Here is an 18,404-nt window from a genome sequence, read left to right on the forward strand (position 1 = left end):
GAACCCTTCTGCACTGTTAGTGGGAATGTAAACTGGTGCAGCCACTATGGAGAACAGTATGGAAGGTCCTTAAAAAATTAAAAATAGAGTTGCCATATGAATCCTGCAATCTGGGCATATATCTGGAGAAAACTATAATTCGAAAAGATACATGTGGGACTTCCCTGGTGGTCCACTGGTTAAGAATCTGCCTTCCAATGCAGAGTAGGTGGGTTTGATTCCTGCTTGGGGAGCTAAGATCCCACATGCTGTGGGGCAACTAAGCCTGTGCGCCGCAACTACTGAGCCTGCGTGCCACAACTAGAGAGAAGCCTGTGTGCTGCAACGAAGAGCCTGCCTACTGCAACGAGAGATCCTGCATGCCACAACTAAGACCCAACACAGCCAAAATAAATAAATAAATAAATAAATGAAAAGATACATGCACCGCAATATTCATGGCAGCACTATTTACAATAGCCAAGACATGGAAGCAACCTAAATGTCCATCAACAGATGAATGGATAAAGAAATGTGTTATATACACACACACACACACAAACACACACACACAATGGAATACTACTCAGCCATAAAAACAAATGAAATAATGCCATTTGCAGCAACATGGATGGACTTAGAGATTATCATACTAAGTGAAGTAAGCAAGACAGAGAAAGATAAATATCATATGATATCATTTATCTGTGGAATCTAACAACAACAACAAAAAAGATACAAATGAACTTATTTACAAAACAGACCCACAGACATAGAAAACAAACTTATGGTTACCAAGGGGGAAAGGAGGAGGGAGGGATAAATTAGGAGGTTAGGATTAACACATACACACTACTATATATAAAATAGATAGGACTTCCCTGGTGGCACAATGGTTAAGAATCTGCCTGCCAATGCAGGAGACACGGGGTCCATCCCTGATCCGGGAAGATCCCACATGCCACGGAGCAACTAAGCCTGTGTGCCACAACTACTGAGCCTGCGCTCTAGAGCCCGTGAGCCACAACTACTGAGCCCGTGTGTCGCAGCTACTGAAGCCCAAGCACCTAGAGCCCATGCTCCGCAACAAGAGTAGCCCCTGCTCACTGCAACTAGAGAAAGCAGACGCGCAGCAACGAAGACCCAATGCAGCCCAAAATTAATTAATTAATTAATTAATTTTTTAAATGAATTAAAAAAACCCAACACGAACCTACTGTATAGCCCAGGGAACGATACTCAATATTTTGTAATAACCTATAAGGGAAAAATATACATATGTATATGTAAATAACGGAATCACTGTGCTATACACCTGAAACTAACATGACGTAAATCAACTATACTTCAATAAATTTTTTTTTAAGTTTGCTGAACTAAACAAAATTTGGTCACTGTTCATTTAAATGTTGTTTTTCCTTATACACTTCATATGCGCGTGCACGCGCGCGCACACACACACACACACACACACACACACAAATGAGCACTAAACTCAGCCAGGCACCCAGTAGATAAACATGTGCTGAAATGGTGAATGTTTGCTGGACATATCCTCTATTTTCTCTTCCCCGGGCTGAAAAATGTCTGTTCCTTTAGTCTTAAATACCATATTTCGGGCTTCCCTGGTGGCGCAGTGGTTGAGAGTCCGCCTGCCAATGCAGGGGACACGGGTTCGTGCCCCGGTCCGGGAAGATCCCACGTGCCGCAGAGAGGCTGGGCCCGTGAGCCATGGCCGCTGAGCCTGCACGTCCGGAGCCTGTGCTCTGCAGCGGGAGAGGCCACAACGGTGAGAGGCCCGCGTACCGCAATAAATAAATAAATAAATAAAATTAAAATACCATATTTCATTTTTCTGGTGAATTCATCTTTTAAAGATTACTATTTTATTTTCACAACAACCACGACACTACTATTCCCGCCTACCATGAAAGGAGACGGAGGTTTCATAGGTTAAATAAGTTGCCGGAGGCCACAAAGACTGGTGGGTCTAGCTCGCTGGTCCCTACACCTACTTGAATCTTGTCCCGCACCCTACGCCTACTTGAATCTTGTCCTGCCACGGCAGGGCTTCTACTGATGGGAGGCCACTATCCTCCCACCCCCACCAATCCAGCCCCTGGCCCACCAACAGTGGTCTCCATGTAATTTTGAAACTTTTACGTCTGCAGTGATTTACTTAGAAGAATAGAATGTCAAAGCTTTAAGAGCTCTTATCTTTCACTGTGAGAGCCACTGCCCTCCTGACCCCCATCCTCCCTGCCTTGGTTCCCAGCTTTCCCAGTCCTCAAGTCTCACTACCCTTCTTCAGCCCCTGTGCTCGTCACCCCTGGGCCACAGTCACAACATTCTGGTAGAGAAAATCCTAAAGGTGATAGTGAATGAAAACGGTAAGTAGTATCAAAAGAAGCATCCCCCAAAACCTGCAGAGAGCAATTACTTTCTCCCTGATGAAATGGCAAAGGCCAGCAAATTTTTGGAATTCATAGAAAGGACAGAATAAGAAATGGGCACCCCATACCAAAAAAAAAAAAAATTGTGTGTGTGTGTATACACATAAAATTTCACATAAAACTTTATTATAAGAGACCCCAGACCACCTAGACCAGAGATTCTTACAACAGGCACAAAGGGAGGAGGTCCAGGAGCTCCCAGGACTCCCTGAAATTCCATGCATCAGTCAGTCACTCCAGCATATCAACCACGTAAAGTGGCTGACTCTCTTCATTCACACCTACTTCAGACAGAAGGTTAGATGTCCAGGGGTGATGGGTATCTGGGAACAAAGGCAAGCCACTTTTCGGAAACACAGAGCTGGGCAGATCCTGCTGTGCGCCTCTGGGCCCGGAGGCCTCAGGGTAGCACTGTGTGAGTGGGGCTCTCTGCGCAGGGTGCAAGCAAAGGGCGCACGTGGGACACAGCTCCGCCCCCCTCCACCATATTAATCCCCATACCTGGTGGCCCCACTGGAACAAAGATGCAGATTCCTCGTTCATTATTTAATTCCACACCTTCAGTCCCCTCTGACCTCATCACATTTGCTCCCACTCAAATAGTGTTGCAACAATCCGCTGAGATAGGCGGAGAAGGCAGATTTACAGAAAATGAGATTTCCAGTCGAACCAGTGCATACACACGTCTTGCACATGCTGTCAAATTATCCCACCCTTTTATACACAAGCAGCTCCAACCTTATTCTATTACATCTCTAGGGGATTTACTAGAATGATCTAGGGTGAAAAAGGGAAATTTAGGATATATAAGCTTACTAATATATTCTCAATGAAACTTTAAGAACAGAGAGAATTACAATACTCTTCAAAATGAAAGTGAAGTTTTCAAATCATTTTTTAAATGAACTAATAGGAAGGGAAAATTTATGGACTCAAAGTTATACTTGAAAAACTCCTGGCAAATAGATGATCAAGGATGCCTGATTAAATAAAGCACACATTTTATACAGATAATTACCATTTTATGAATGGGTATATTCCAAAAGTTTATTCATGAATTCTCCATTCAGAATACAGAATGCACTTTCTCACAGAAAATGGTTAACACACAACAGTTGGGGTTTCCATTTTAGCCCACAACAGCCTCTCTTAAAAAGTATATACAACATGTATATTGCTGACAGCACTGTGGACTCTAACCACCATACATGTAGTGGATTAAAGACAGTCACAGATTCCTTGACACTCCTCTTATCAAGAGGTAGGCTCTATGTCCCCTCTGCTTAATCTGGGAGTACTCTGTGGGTTCTTCAATTAACAGAACACAGCAAGAGTAATGCTACACTGGGACTTCCCTTGGTGGTGCAGTGGATAAGCCTCCGTGCTCCCAATGCAGGGGGCCTGGGTTCGATCCCTGGCCGGGAACTAGATCCCACATGCATGCCACAACTAAGGAGCCTGCCTGCCGCAACTAAGACCCAGCACAACCAAATAAATAAACATTAAAGAAAAAGAAAGAGTAATGCTACACCGATTTGTCATCCCCACTTACTCTCCTAGAGCAATCACTCTAGGAGTCTTCAGCTGACACGTAAGAAGTCCAACCACCCGAGCAGAAAGGCCACATGATGAGGCCCTGACGCTACGTGGAAAGTGAGGAACCACTAAGCCTGGCCTTCCAACCATCCAAGCATGTGAGTATAGCCATTTTGGACCCTCCAGACCAGACCAGAGGCCAGATAAATACCAGTGAGTGCCCTCAGTTAATGCCACATAGAGCAGAAGAATCACCCAGCTGAGCCCTGCCTGACCAACCCACAGAACCATACTATCTAATGACAAATTACTATTTTAGGTCACAGATGCTTAGGATGGTTTGTTACTCAGCACTCATTATCTGGAACAATCTGTGGCTTTTTCAGGAAATGACAGAATCTCCAGCACTGGCATCAGGAATGGAACCCCTTCCTCCATTCTCCACTGGTGGACACAGAGTTATGGTGGTAATGTCAGCCAGGATTTTCCTAGGTATTAGCCATTGGGGCAGCCTCATGTAAGAAAGCAAGGAGGTATGTGGTATGATCATCACTGAAGAGTTGTCCCGTCTGCTTCAAAACCCTCCTAGAATTTTCTAGACACTACTCAGGACAGGTTTCAAAATTCTGAAGAAACACAATGTATAGTCAAAATGCAGTTGGTACCTTGATAACAAAGCCAGACAAAGATACAAGAAAGGAAAACTAAAGGCCAATATCCCATATGAACACAGATGCGAAAATTCTCCACAAAACAGCAAACCAAATCCAACAACACATTAAAAGGACTCTGTGCCATGATGAAGTGAGATATATCCCAGGAAAGCAAGGGAGGTTCAAAATACAAAAATCAATTAATGAAACACACCACATTAATAGAAGAAGGGGGAAAAAAACACATGATCATATCAATAGACACACAGAAAGCATTTGACAAAATTCAACAACCTTTCATCACAAAACAATCAGTAAACTAGGAATTTAAGGGAACTTCCTTAACATGACAAAGGTCATTTACTTTTTTTAAAGCCACACATAACTTCATAATCACACTGAAAAGCTTTCCCCTAAGATTAGGAACAAGACAAAGATGTCTGCTTTCACCACTGCTATTCAACACTGCAGTAGAAGTCCTAGCCACAGCAATTAAGCAAGAAAAAGAAATAAAAGGCACCAACATTGGAAAGAAAGAAACATACTATCTCTATTTGCCAGTGACATGGTTCTATATATAGAAAAGCCCATGAAAAACTAATAGAGGTAATAACTAAATTCAGCAAGATCGCAGGGTATATGATCAACACACAAAAATCAGTTGTGTTTTTATACACCAGCAATGAACAATTCAAAAGGAAAATTAAGGAAACAATTCCATTTATAATAGCATCCAAAAGAATAAAATACCCAGGTATAAATTTAACCAAGGAGGTAAAAAATTTATATACTGAACCTAAAAAATCTTGCTGAAAGAAATTAAAGGTGTTGGACTTCCCTGGCGGCACAGAGGTTAAGAATCCACCTGCCAATGCAGGGGACATGGGTTCGAGCCCTGGTCTGGGAAGATCCCACATGCCGCAGAGCAACTAAACCCATGTGCCACAACTACTGAGCCTGCTCTCTAGAGCCTGAGAGCCACAACTACTGAGCCTGTGAACCACAACTACCAAAGCCCATGTGCCTAGAGCCCATGCTCCACAACAAGAGAAGCCACCGCAATGAGAAGCCCGCGCACCAAAATGAAGAGTAGCCCCCACTCGCAGCAATGAAGACCCAATGCAGCCAAAAATTAATTAATTAATTAATTTTTTAAAAAGAAATTAAAGGTGTAAATAAATAGAAAGACATCCCATTGTCATGAATTGGAAGACTTTGTACTACATGGCAATTCCCCAAAGGAGATTCAATGCAACCCCTGTCAAAATTCCAATGACCTTTTTACAGAAAGAGAAAAAACGATCCTCAAATTAATATGGAGCTACAAGAAGTGCCAAGTAGCCAAAGCAATACTGAAAAAGAAAAATAAAGTTGGAAGACTCACACTTCTCAAACTTACTACGTCAAAACTTTCTACAAAGCTACGATAATCAAAACAGTGTGCTACTGACAGAAGGACATGCATATAGACCAATGGAATAGAACTGAGAGTCCAGAAGTAAATTCAAATGCCCACGGCTAATTTATTTCCAACAAAGGTGCCAATACCATCCGACGGGAAAGAATAGTCTCTTCAACAAATGGTGCTGGGACAAATGAATAACCAAATGCAAAAGAATGAAGTGGGACTCCTACCTCATTCCAAATACAAAAATTAACTCAAAATGGACCAAAGATCTAAATGTAAGAGGTGGAACTATAAAATATAGGGGTAAATCTTCATGACCTTGGATTTGGCAATGGTTTCTCAGGTTTGATACCAAAAGCACAAGGAACAAAAACAACAAAATTAAAAACTTTTGTGCATCAAAGGACACTATCAAGAATGTAAAAAAACAACCTACAGAATGGGAAAAAATATTTGTCAGTCATATATCTATTAAGGGTTTAATACCCAAAGTATATAGAGAATTCTTACAACTCAACAAACATGTCAAAAACAAGACAAACAACCCAACTAAAACATGCACAAAGGACTTGAAGGGACATTGTTCCAAAAAAGATGTACAATGAAAAGATGTTCAATATCATTGGTTGGTCGCTAAGGAAATACCAAACTACAATGAGATACCATTTTATATCCACTAAAATAGCTTTAATCAAGACAAAACAAAACAAAATAAATGTTGGCAAAGATGTGCAGAAATTGGAACCCTTGTACATTGCAGGTGGGAACAAGTTAGACACAGAATGACCATATGACCCAGCAATTCCAATCCTAGGTATATCACCCAAGAGAAATGAAAACACTGTGTCTACATACAAACTTGTAAACATTATTCATAATAGCCAAAAGGTAAAAACGATCCAAATGTCCAACAGTGGATGAATGGATAAATAGTGATATATACAAACAATGGAATATTATTTGGCCACAAAAAAGGAACAGACTACTGATACATGCTACAACTTGGATGTACCTCAAAAACATTATGCTAAGTGAAAGAAGCTAGACACAAAAGGTCACGGACTTTATGATCCCTTTTATATGATATACTCAGAACAAGCAAATCTATAGCAACAGAATGCAGATTAGAGATTATCAGATTAGAAGAAAGGGGGGATGGGGAATGATTTCTGAATGGGTACAGATTTTTTTACAGGGTGATGAAAAAGTTTTGAAACTAGAGCAAGCTGGTGGTTGCACAAAATTATGAATACACTACATACCACTGAACTATACACTTTAAAATAGTTAACTGAACATTATGTGAATTTTGCCTCAATAAAAGAAAATCTGGTTGGACTGTAGTTTATTGATAGATTGATTCATACAAATACTTGAGTATCTAACATACTCCAGGCACTCTCCTGGTAACTGGGTTAAGGTGTTGAAAAAAAATTTTCTGCTATGAATTAAGAAAGCAAGGTTAAGAGACTAGAGAGTGACAGCATCAGGAAAACCTCCTAGAAGAGGTGATATCTGAACAGAGATTGGAATGAATTTAAGAATATTACTCTGCTAAATAATGGGAAAAAATGTACTAAAATGCCATTTTTGACTTAGCAAATATCATCATATGTAAAATTTGTTTTTCTAAAAAAGTGAGGGCCTATCTATAGAGATTTATTCCTTTTTTTGCAAATATACAGTGACTTTTAGTTTCCAGATATTTTATTCTTTGTTACAAATAATTTCTTGACAGTCCAATAATGTGCTTCTACCCCTACTTGTCATCCAGGGCCAGGCCATACTCCCAAGAGAGTCCATCATTCACTTTGCTAACAAGGCATGTTCTCCCTTTAGGGAATCGCTCAGGAAAGGAAAGAGGGAAAGGAATTACCACTCATGCTATGCTAGGTTCTCACATTCACTCACATTCTCACTTTCGGTCCTCACAACTACTTTTTCATAGATGAGAAAACTGAGGTTCAGAAAGGATAAAGAACTTACAATCATAGTTAGCTAAAGGAAGGACCAGAATTCAAATCGGGTCTGACTTCAGACCCATACTCTTTTCATACATAAATTCGTCTAATCTAAGATGGCCTAAGTACATCTTAAGCCAGACTGAAAATACGATGAAGTGATCCTGTCCTTAAGAAGCTCATCATCTCAACACTAGAGACCCACCCAAGATGCACCAGAACATCCCTCAACCTGGAGAAAGCAGTGCAGGCTTCTCCAGAAACTTGAGGCCCTTGCTCTCTCTCCCATGCCACTGCCTTGACCCCAAAAGGTCTAACCGGGTGTAAGAACAAAGAAAATCTATCCTCTGTCACTCTAGGAACCTGCCCTTGAGGCCTCAGTGTCCAGCTGTGTCCCCTTACAGCCCTCCCTGGAGCAGGTACAGATGGCTATGAAACAAGCCCCCTCACCTCAGTCCAGCCGTCACGACCCTTCCTGGTTCTGTGTTCAAAACTTTACAGTGGTTCTAGCAGAAGAGCCATGTAAAATCTTCTCCAAAATAGCCAATGACATCATTTCCCTGCTATTGTGGAGAAGGCTTCATTGCCTTTAACTCATATTCCCACAAGCAATCCGCAGTTATAATTAAATTCCAGATGAATGGGTGGAAAGCTGCCTATGCTGGCTGTAACCAGCTCTCTACAGGGTGACCAGGCCTCCGGGACTTGTTCACTGCTAACTAGCTAATATTTGTAAAACCCTGTAAAAATATAATGACTAAATTCTATCATTATTACTAGACTACCGGTTTAAATGTAAATTAAGAGAGAGAAAGGGGAAAGAAAACACATTAGTAAATCAAGTTTGGGACCTTTCCTCGGCAAGAACCACAGGGTAAAGAACGCCTTAACTGAACTTATTAAAGGATGTGGAATGCAATGTTGCTGCTCTAAGAAAATAACTCACAACAGAGAGAAGAAATGGAGTACCACCTGGAAAAGTAAGTCGATACAGGCAAAACAGATGTTGGAGGAAAGGAAAGGCCGCATGAAAAATATATGTTGGAAAAATACACAATGTCTTTTAAAAAGCACTATATAGCAGCAAAACTAAAACATCTAGAATCTGAAAGCAAAACTAAAAAGTCTAGAATAAGAACAAAATCTAAAACCGGATTGTAATTCAGCTTAAACTGACCACAGAGCACAGTGATGAAAACACGAACTCTAATAGAGTCCAACAGGCCCGATGCTCTTCCGTTTCCTCATCTGTAAAATGGGGATGAGTCTTCCCTCTAAAGTCAGGCTGGCACCAAGGCGGCACCCCAGGCGGCCAGCCCCTTCCCCGGAGCCCCGCCCCCTGAACGGCAGCCACAGGGCGCCCCCGCGGCCCACCGGCGCTCTGACACGCTCGCCCTCCTCGGAAAACACCACCGCGCTCCCACCGCGCCTCTGTCCCACCATCATGGCGCCCACCACACTGTGCTGTCACCAAACGGTTCTGCTGGCTTCCTCATCTCACAGAAGCTCCTTGAGGGTAGTGACCATACAGCATCTTACTTTACTTTGTAGCTCTGGCAACCAGCATTGCTCCTGGGTAAGTTCTCAAAAAATGTGTTGATTAAATAATTTTCAATTATCCCAAGTTGGAATTAGAGGCCAAGCAGCTTCCCTGGGGCCAATCTTGGAAAAATGAAGACCGCAAGGGGAAAAAAAAAAAAACCCAAAAAACACTACTCTGGGTGAATAGTCGCTGCTTTGCCAGATAATGATCCTGACTTGGGAGAGTTACTTACACAAACGCTCTGAGCCTCAGCTGCCTCCCATATAAAATGAGGGAACTCAACTAGAAAATCTCTACAGTCCCCACCGAGATCTGACACGTTATGTTTCTATTCTAAGATCTTAACGCTCTTACTCCATTCCATCTCAACCCTCTATTACGACGCAAATTGCCATCAGTAGAAGGCTTTCTTGTCCATTTCATTCGTACGAAGCAAGTCTGTGCGTGGTGCTATTCATCCCATTTTACAGATGGATAAACCAACTCAGAGAGGCCCAGCAGCCGGCCCAGGGTTGTTCTGCTAGTGTGTACAGAGGGCAGGACTGGGATTCTGACCTCTAAAGCTGGTGCCTTCCACCATGCCCACACTTCTCAAGTGAGGGGGTGGACAGCCCCAAGGACACATGGTAGGAATGCCCTGGGACCCCTCACAGATCCCAGGGAAGCCAAGGATGAACACAATGCATCTTTTGGAGAATCGAATGTACTCAAAAACTCGGGGGGACATATTACTGAGTACAATGTAAAAGTCCTATTCAATTTTAAGATAAAACTTTAATGGGCTTAGACTCCTATCAAGGGTTTGAGACATACTGTACTAAAACCATGCCATGCCCTTTCTCACACAGAAAAGCCTTCTGAAACCAAAACACTTAATTTACCCTATAATAACATTTCAAACATCAGGCTATGCACCCAGGAAAGTTAAAATGTCAAATGAAGCCTCCCATCTTACAAGCCCCCTAACGCAACAAACCAGGGAGATACGCACCACCAGAACAGGGGATGGGGGGTGAGGGGAGTGGAAGCCCAGTCAAGGGAGGGCAGCTCCAGGGAACACCCACCTGCAGACACGTATGCCAAACCACATGGAGCCACTGTGTGGGCAGCTGTCACACCCCTCTTCCTTGCCAAACTTGCAGATTCTGAACACAAACATTGATGGAGGGTCAGTCCACCACGTGCCAGGCCCTGGAGGGGAGTGGGGGCCTGACCAGCACCTCATCACCTCAAGTGTATACAGGCCTCCTATTGGACATCAACCTTCCAGGGTACAAAGTAAGTCTCTGAAAAGCTTCACTATAATTATGACTCCCGGAAACTAATGTTTTAGTATGTTGATGCTACTGTTGTCCTAAAGATGACACTATCCCAATCAGTTAGTCAATTTAGCTTTTCTCTCCACTTAAAGAAACAGTTTCCAACAAATATGCTTTTGGGTTTTGCCATAGAATCAGTGTTTTAATTGGAAAGGAAATCAGGATATCAGAACAGCAGGCATGATATCTTTCTTGGTAGAATAGCCTCATAAAAGTTACCAAATAACCTCCATTAAAAAAACATGGAGTTGGGAATTCCCTGGCGGTCCAGTGGTTAGGGCTCTGCACTTTCACTGCCTAGGGCCCAGGGTTCAATCCCTGGTCAGGGAACTAAGATCCCACAAGCCTCGCCTCGAGGCCAAAACAAAAAACAAAAAAAAAACATGGAGTCAAAAACCAGCATGGAGCAAACGCCAGGAAAAAGTAAACCATGAAATGAAATTAGAGGGCACTTTTTTATTTCTTGCGAATTAAAGAGATTTCGGTCATTTCAGCATGGATGACACAGCAGTAGATTTGGGGGGAAGGGGCTTTCTAACATTTATACCCCTCCCCTCGCCACCACCTTTTGAGACTTTCCACCTACAACGAGAAACGTCAGGGACAGCGAAGTGCTGCCGCCCAGGTTGGGGCCCACTGCGCTGTTCCCCACCATAGACCAGGCCCACCGTGGGGCAGACCGCCCGACCCGCTTGAGCTCCTGGTCACAAAGGGCCTGGCAGGCGCCAGAGGACAGCACGGGAAACATCACAACCGTAAACCCACTGACCAGAAGCATCACCAGGACTGTATCTACTGGCAAGAAGCAACAGGACCGCACACTGTCAGATGCCATGCCACCGAAACAAAGCCAGGAGGGCAGAAATCCTCTTCTTGCCATTCTCAGGGCCCTGCAAGAGGCCCCGGATGGGCCCATGGCACCTGCCTTCCCGACACTGGGTCTCAACGCCCACTTCCCAGAAGCCTTCCCTAGCTGCCCCCACCAGCCAGGAGCTGTCCTTCCCTTTTCTGAACTTCTACCATACTTCCAGTCCTCTGCACAATCCACTAATTCATTTTAGCCTACAATGTATGACTCTTCTGGCTTCTTCCTAGTGGGTCTTCACTCTCTAGCTGAGCAGCCAGCTCCCTGAGGGCAGGGTGGTAAAATCTTCATTTTTCCTCACCCTCCCTGGCACAGGCTTCAGTCCTGGTGCTACCTCAGTCAAATACCCACTGGTTTCTGGCATCTCCTTCCCCATGCACAGGGGTCAAGATGCCCTGGACTTCTGCAGACCATGCCCTCAAAGGCAGGTGCAGTATCTCCCTCAACTTAGCACGATAACTAGAACATTATGGGAACTCAAGGCACATTCACTGAACATCAAATTAAATGAGAAAAAGACTCCCAAATCCCAGTTAACGATCTACTTATCTCGAAGAACACAGAATTCAGCAAGAGATTCCCACCTGATTTCCGGAGTTGACAGAAACCAACAGTCACCTGCATTTATGACATCTCACCACCTGCCAGCCTCACCCCAACAAGTCTGCACAGGGAGACAAGCAATTCTGGCCCCCAAAAGGTTTCGATGCTTAACGATGAAAATCTCACCTTCTCCCTCCCAGACTGGTCAGCCCCCACCCCTCACTCTGTGTAGAACAGTGCTGCGCAGACCACAGGCAGTAAAGGCCCTGCAAAACGAGAAAGCCATTTTGTATTTTTTAGTTAATTATGAATAATAGATATGACACAAGCACACATGATGTTTTCTGTTTAAAACTGCATTGTCTTCTACCTCCATGAGCTCCTCTGGCCCCAAAGCCTGCTGCTACGGCACAAGACGCCCATCCCCACTCGCCTCTCACTACTGCCCTCCTGTCCGCGGGCACCGGCCTCTCTCACTAGCTTCGTTCCTCCTGCCCAGAACCAGTCTAAGCATCATCTCCACATTTAGGCCTCGGCTGCCTCTCCCTGGTCGTCTTCCAAATCCACTGGCCTCACCTCCTTCTTTCTCACTTTGTAGCTCTCTTCCCAGTTTCTCTCTGTATCTGAAGTCAATATTATGACTCTCCTCCTCCAGCAAAAAAATAATAATAATAATAATAATAATAATTTTTCTTCCTCTATAAACATTTGTAAAGAAGCATGTAGGGGGGGGGGGTCCTCAGTCCATGGAACTGATGCAGAGGCCTTGGCCATAAGAGGTCTCCTCTGCTAAGTTAATAGTTCTTAAATTGACCATTATAAGGAAACTCAGCTATTGCACAACATTTGATAGGTTAGATCACTTGCTGCTTGGAGAGTCTTGCTCTACAAAGATGAGAAAATAGAGATGGGCAAATTTAACGCAATTTCCTTTGTTTGCTTGCGCTAGCATAGACTTGCAACACCACAGTGACAGTTTTTCTTGAAGTACAGCTTTAACATCATACAAAAGGACTTTAAGAGAGTGATAAATCATTCTCATCCTTCAGCTTACTAGCACATCTATACTGACACCGCCCACCCCACCCCCCAAGGCCCTTCTCCCTTTGCACAGTGAACAATTAAAGGGATTCTAGCAGGGCTGTTTACAGAATCAAAATCCCAAACACAGGGGAAAACAGCAAGAAGCAGCTCAGATGTTTCAGTTAAACGAAGGACTCTCTTCAAGGCACAAACAAGAGTAGGAATATTTTGATGGTATTCACAGAAACAACTGGCCGCTGCTATTGCCTGTTTCCAGTGGAATGTCTTTACACCCTTCTTTGCAAGGAGTGAGGCCATCTTATTAATTCCAAAATTAATGGATAGCATCCAAGGAAAATAATTGGTCTTCTTCCCCTCACAGAAAATTCACATGAACGTCTTAAAAAAAAAAAAAAAGCTGGAATTCTCCCTGCCAGCTCTCTGCTTTCCCAGCTTCTGCATTGTGACAGCTGGAACAGATGGCGTCTGGGTGAGACACCTTACATCTTAAACCTCGTCCCTGATAAGGTCTGATTTTAACTAGTGATGTGGGAATCCCAGGTCTGTCAGGGTTTCTGTCATGAGCACCTACTCACCAGATTTCCAATCTCATGTATTTTACAGTTTTCACATTGATAAGGCTTATTTTTGTTTTGGCCGAAGAATTTTTCATCTTGGACGAATCCTCAGTATACATATTGTCACCACACGGTGAAAACACAAGTATTTCCTTTCACTTGAAAAACGAATGTACACTATTTTGCCAGACATCCTACATATGATGCAGTCTTTTAAACAGGCCATTTTCAAAGATGTGAAAGGAGAAGATTTTAGCACCAACTGATGGTCCACCTGGTCATTTCTTTAGATAAGGATTTTATAGACATATACAAGATTACAGAACACAACACTTCCAAAAGCTTCACCAGCAAACGCTAGGGGAAAAAAAAAAATTATGGCTCCTCCTCAGTTGTATGCTGTGAATGTAAATTAAGAAGCGGTGTCAACGCTACTCAATACAGCCTATATGACTCCACAAAAATAAATGAATAAATAACACACACACACAGACACACACACACACACACACACACACACACACACTCCCCATCTCACTCTGAAAACTGATTCACGGCTTAATACGAAAAACATGAAATAAAATTGCTTCCTTCAGACTAGAATAAAGACGCAGACATAGAGAATGGACTTGAGGACATGGGGGGGGGGATGGTAAGCTGGGACGAAGTGAGAGAGTGGCATGGACATATATACACTACCAAATGTAAAATAGATAGCTAGTGGGAAGCAGCCGCATAGCACAGGGAGATCAGCTCGATGGTTTGTGACCACCTAGAGGGGGGGGTGGGAGGGAGACGCAAGAGGGAGGGGATATGGGGACATATGTATACGTATAGCTGATTCACTTTGTTATAAAGCAGCAACACAACAATGTAAAGCAATTATACGCCAATACAGATGTTAACAAAAATTGCTTCCTTCAAATGGACAATTATATGAAGGCTTCTTAAATTTCAAAGCACGTCCACAACACACCATCCATTTCCATTTTGCTGCTATGTTATCAAGTGAAAGGTAAAGAATTTTCTTCCACACGGAACTCTTTCTAAAGGCCTAAATATTAAATAGATGTCCCCAACGGGGTGACAGTGAAAACGTGGCAAAGTGTGCAGGAGCAATTAACCAAAGGCGGAATGTGTGCATTTCGCCCCAAACTGGATCCCAGTACCCGCCTGCCTCTGAGGCCACTGCAGCTCTCCGATTATGAATCGGTCAGAGGTTCATCTGCAGAGGAATGACTCAGTATAAACTTTTAAATAATGGCTTAAAAAAAAAAAAAAAAAAAAAAAACCTAAGCCAGCCCAGAGTGAACACGTTCGGCTATGTAGACACCCGAATCGGTCCGCTCCTCACCCCGCAACATACAGCCTCGCAGGAGATGCTGATTTCTCGCCACCCCGAAGAGGGGGGGGTCACGTTTCCAAGAGGCCTCGGCGCCCCGTTTCCTGAAAAGCTGCGGGAGCCCCGGCCCGCGGGCCCCGGCCGGGCCCGGTTGGAGGACAAAGTTTCCCGAAGTTGAGGCGTCCGGGGGGCGGACGGGCCCGGGCTGGGGCGAGGCGGCGCCGTACCGGGCACTCGCCGCCGGGCTCCGGGCCTGCGCCGCCCCGGCCCCGTGCCGACCGGCCCGGGGCCCGCCCGCCGCCGAGGGCGCGGGATGGAGCCGCCGGGGATGGAGCCGCCCGCCGCCCGCCTCCCGCCGGGCCCCTTACCCGCGTCCGCGCCGCTCGGCCAGCTCAGGGGCGCCGGGCGCGTCCTCCGCCGCGGTCCGCAGCGTCCTGCTCCCCGGGCAGCCCCATGTCGGGGGGCGGGGAAGGGCCGGCGGCCGCCGCCGCCGGCTGGAAAGTCCCTGCTGGGCTGCAACCCGGCTCGCGCACGCGGCGGCCGCGCCGCGCCGCGCTCCCTCGCCCTCACGCACCCTCTTACAGGCACTTCCTCTCGCGCGCTGGAAATCCCCGCCGGCCGCTGGAGCGCGCCCTGGCGCGCGCCCGCCCCGCCCCCGCCGCCAGGCCCGGCGCGCGCGCGCGTGGGAGCTGCGGGAGCCCGTGAGCGCAGCCGGCCCCACGGGCCGCGGCCCCGCGCGCCCCCGCCCAACCCGCGCGCGCCCGCCTCCCGTTGCTAAGCCCTCCCGCCAGGCGCCAGTCGGCCGGCCTTAGCAACGGCGCCACGGCGCGGGCGGGGGCGGCCTCGGGCGCCCCCAGCGCCTGCCCGCCGCCGCGCGCCCTCCGGTCCCCCGGCTCCGAGCGGCCCCCGCCCCGGGCCTCCAACCCTTTACGGGTCGAAAAGCCACGGGAGCCTCGATGGGGGCCCGAAAGGTGCAGGTCCCCTCGCAGTCGGGAGCGATGGCGTCACCCGGTTCAGCAGGGCAGCCACTCTCGCTCACACGCACACGGACACACATTCAACACACAGTCTCACACAACTACTCACAGATACAGGCTCAGACACACTCAGCCAACATGCGTTCTTACACACGGTCCCTCACACTCAGACACACATGCTCCCAAGACATGCATACTCTCAGACACATGTTCACACGCACTCGGAGACACACTTGGTCACAGACACGATCATGTGCTCTCACACTTGTGCACGCATTCCTCACACCCCTGCTTCCTCACACCCATGCACACGGCACACTCTCACACATATACACTCGCTCCTACACTCGTTCCCTCTCGTCCACACGAACAGGTGGTGGAGCTGAAGGAGACTTGAGACATCTGGGCCCTGATCTCCTTCACTCAGCAGGGAGCTGTCTCAACGTTGGTTTGGTTGGCATTTCCTCGCTCCCTGGGGTCCTCCCACACCCAGGAAGTTGTGTCTTGGTCAAGTGCGAAGAGTGTGGCCAGTTTGCCATAAGCTGGCCTGGGGCCCCAGGACAGCGGTCCTGCTGCCCCGTGCACCCCTCTCCTCCCTGGACCCCACGCCTTCAGGGGCGTGTGCGGCCTCCAGAGCCAGGGCACTCACTTCTCCAGGGGCCTCGGCCCTCTGACCCCCAGATCATGAAGGATTCCCCATGGTCCTCTAAGACGGTGTCCAGTCCGGCTGGGCCTGGCAAGATGGGGCGCAATGGACGGCCTGTCTCTGTGAGGCTCCAGGCCAACCAAAGCGCAAGGCCACCTCTGCACGAGTTTACAAGTTAACACTGAGGAGACGGAATGGATGTTTCCTTTTTCTCTGCTCGGGAAGGCTCATAAAGATCCCTAGACCAGCGCTGAGACCTGTGTGACCAGCTTAAGCTAGCCTCCCTTATATTTCTCCAATGACTTGTTGAATAGAGGCAGGAAGTCCAGCATCTCCTCTGGAGGCTTCCTCTGTGGAACATTCCAGAACCCTCGACAGTCCACAGCTCTGGCCCCATCAGCCTGACTGGTACTTGTTCTCCAGCCACAGAGGTGGGGACTCGGCCAGGCTACAGCAGTGCCCCTGCTTGGGCCACTGAAAGGGCACAGCTGAGTTCAGACAGAGAACCCAAGATGGCTGTTGTTCCCCCAGCACCCATGTCAGGGCGACAGGCCAGCCCCAGCCAACCCTCTCACACAGACCCCTGGGCTCCGACCCGAACCTAGGTCACCAGATGAGTGCCTCCTTCCTTCCCTCTCCATGGCTTCCTCTCCAGAGCTTTGGGTGTCCTTTCCTGCCTGTCAGAAGCCGTAAATACCCTGCCCTCAAAGGGCAGGGTCCACACTGCTTCCCACACCCCCGGCTCCCAGGCCTCTGTGTATCCGCCCATCTCCTCCCCAGGCCTGCTCAGGTCACAGTCCTGGGACCCTTTCAGCCGGGTCCCACTCTCACCTCCTGCCTCACACTATATTGGGATCTTTTTAAGGCTTTGCCAAAATCAGAGTTTGCCAAAAATTCTCTAGGCAGGACTATTCTTGGTTCTTTTAAAATAAGCAACAAGGTAGAAGTTTCAAAGACCCGTCAGAGGGGTTTTCTACAACTCGTTTTATCCTCTACCAAAGATGTATCAAGCAGCATTCAGAAAGAACAGATTCAGGTACAAGCTGTGGTTGAGCCCTCTGCTGGGGAGTGAGGACCTGCTCCTTCTCTTCTTCCCCTTCCTCTCCCTTCTTTCTCTTCTCCAACCGTCTGAGCAGTTCGGGATCCCCTGCTTTGGGGAATTGGAGGGGGAGCAGCACAAAGAAGTTTGCCCCAAACAGGGCAACGGCTTTGGGGGCGGGCGTTCTGTCCTCTGCAGTTTCGGCCGCTGGGCAGCCGTGATGGGCAGCGAGGAGAGCCAATCACAGCTCTCCTCGCTGCATTTCAAAGGCAGAGCTCTCTGTTCCCTGGCAACGTGTAACAACAAGCTGACACCATTTCTGGACAAAGAAATTTCTCGCAGGAATTTATGTAGCATTACGTGTTCTGTTTGCTGCATTTCTGGGAGAAGTGCACACAGATATTAGAGTGACTCAAGTACAATGGCTCAGAAGCCATTCCTGTCTGTCTTCCAGAGAGGAGAAAGTATTCGCTGTTTAGTGTAAGGGGTCTTCAGGCCTATGAGAGGGGCTTCATCAGACCTCTCCCCGAGTGTGATGA

The 18,404-nt window shown here is 46.6% G+C and overlaps 1 protein-coding gene across 11 annotated transcripts in view; it reads right to left on the reverse strand.

Annotated features, from left to right (window-relative positions):
- Positions 1–15,816, reverse strand: part of TRAF3 (TNF receptor associated factor 3) — a 117,951-nt gene extending 102,135 nt beyond the window's left edge. For 7 of the 11 annotated variants that reach the window (XR_010839376.1, XR_010839375.1, XR_010839374.1 and 4 more), the window contains exon 1: positions 15,572–15,736. The gene's annotated coding sequence lies outside the window, so the exon portion shown is untranslated. Of the gene's footprint in view, positions 1–15,571 lie in introns of all 11 variants that reach the window. The other 4 variants (XM_067027702.1, XM_067027701.1, XM_067027700.1 and 1 more) reach the window with 4 other exon arrangements.
- Between the last annotated feature and the right edge of the window lie 2,588 nt (positions 15,817–18,404).

This window comes from Kogia breviceps, chromosome 3, assembly GCF_026419965.1.
Source record: "Kogia breviceps isolate mKogBre1 chromosome 3, mKogBre1 haplotype 1, whole genome shotgun sequence".
Lineage (NCBI taxonomy): Eukaryota > Metazoa > Chordata > Mammalia > Artiodactyla > Physeteridae > Kogia > Kogia breviceps.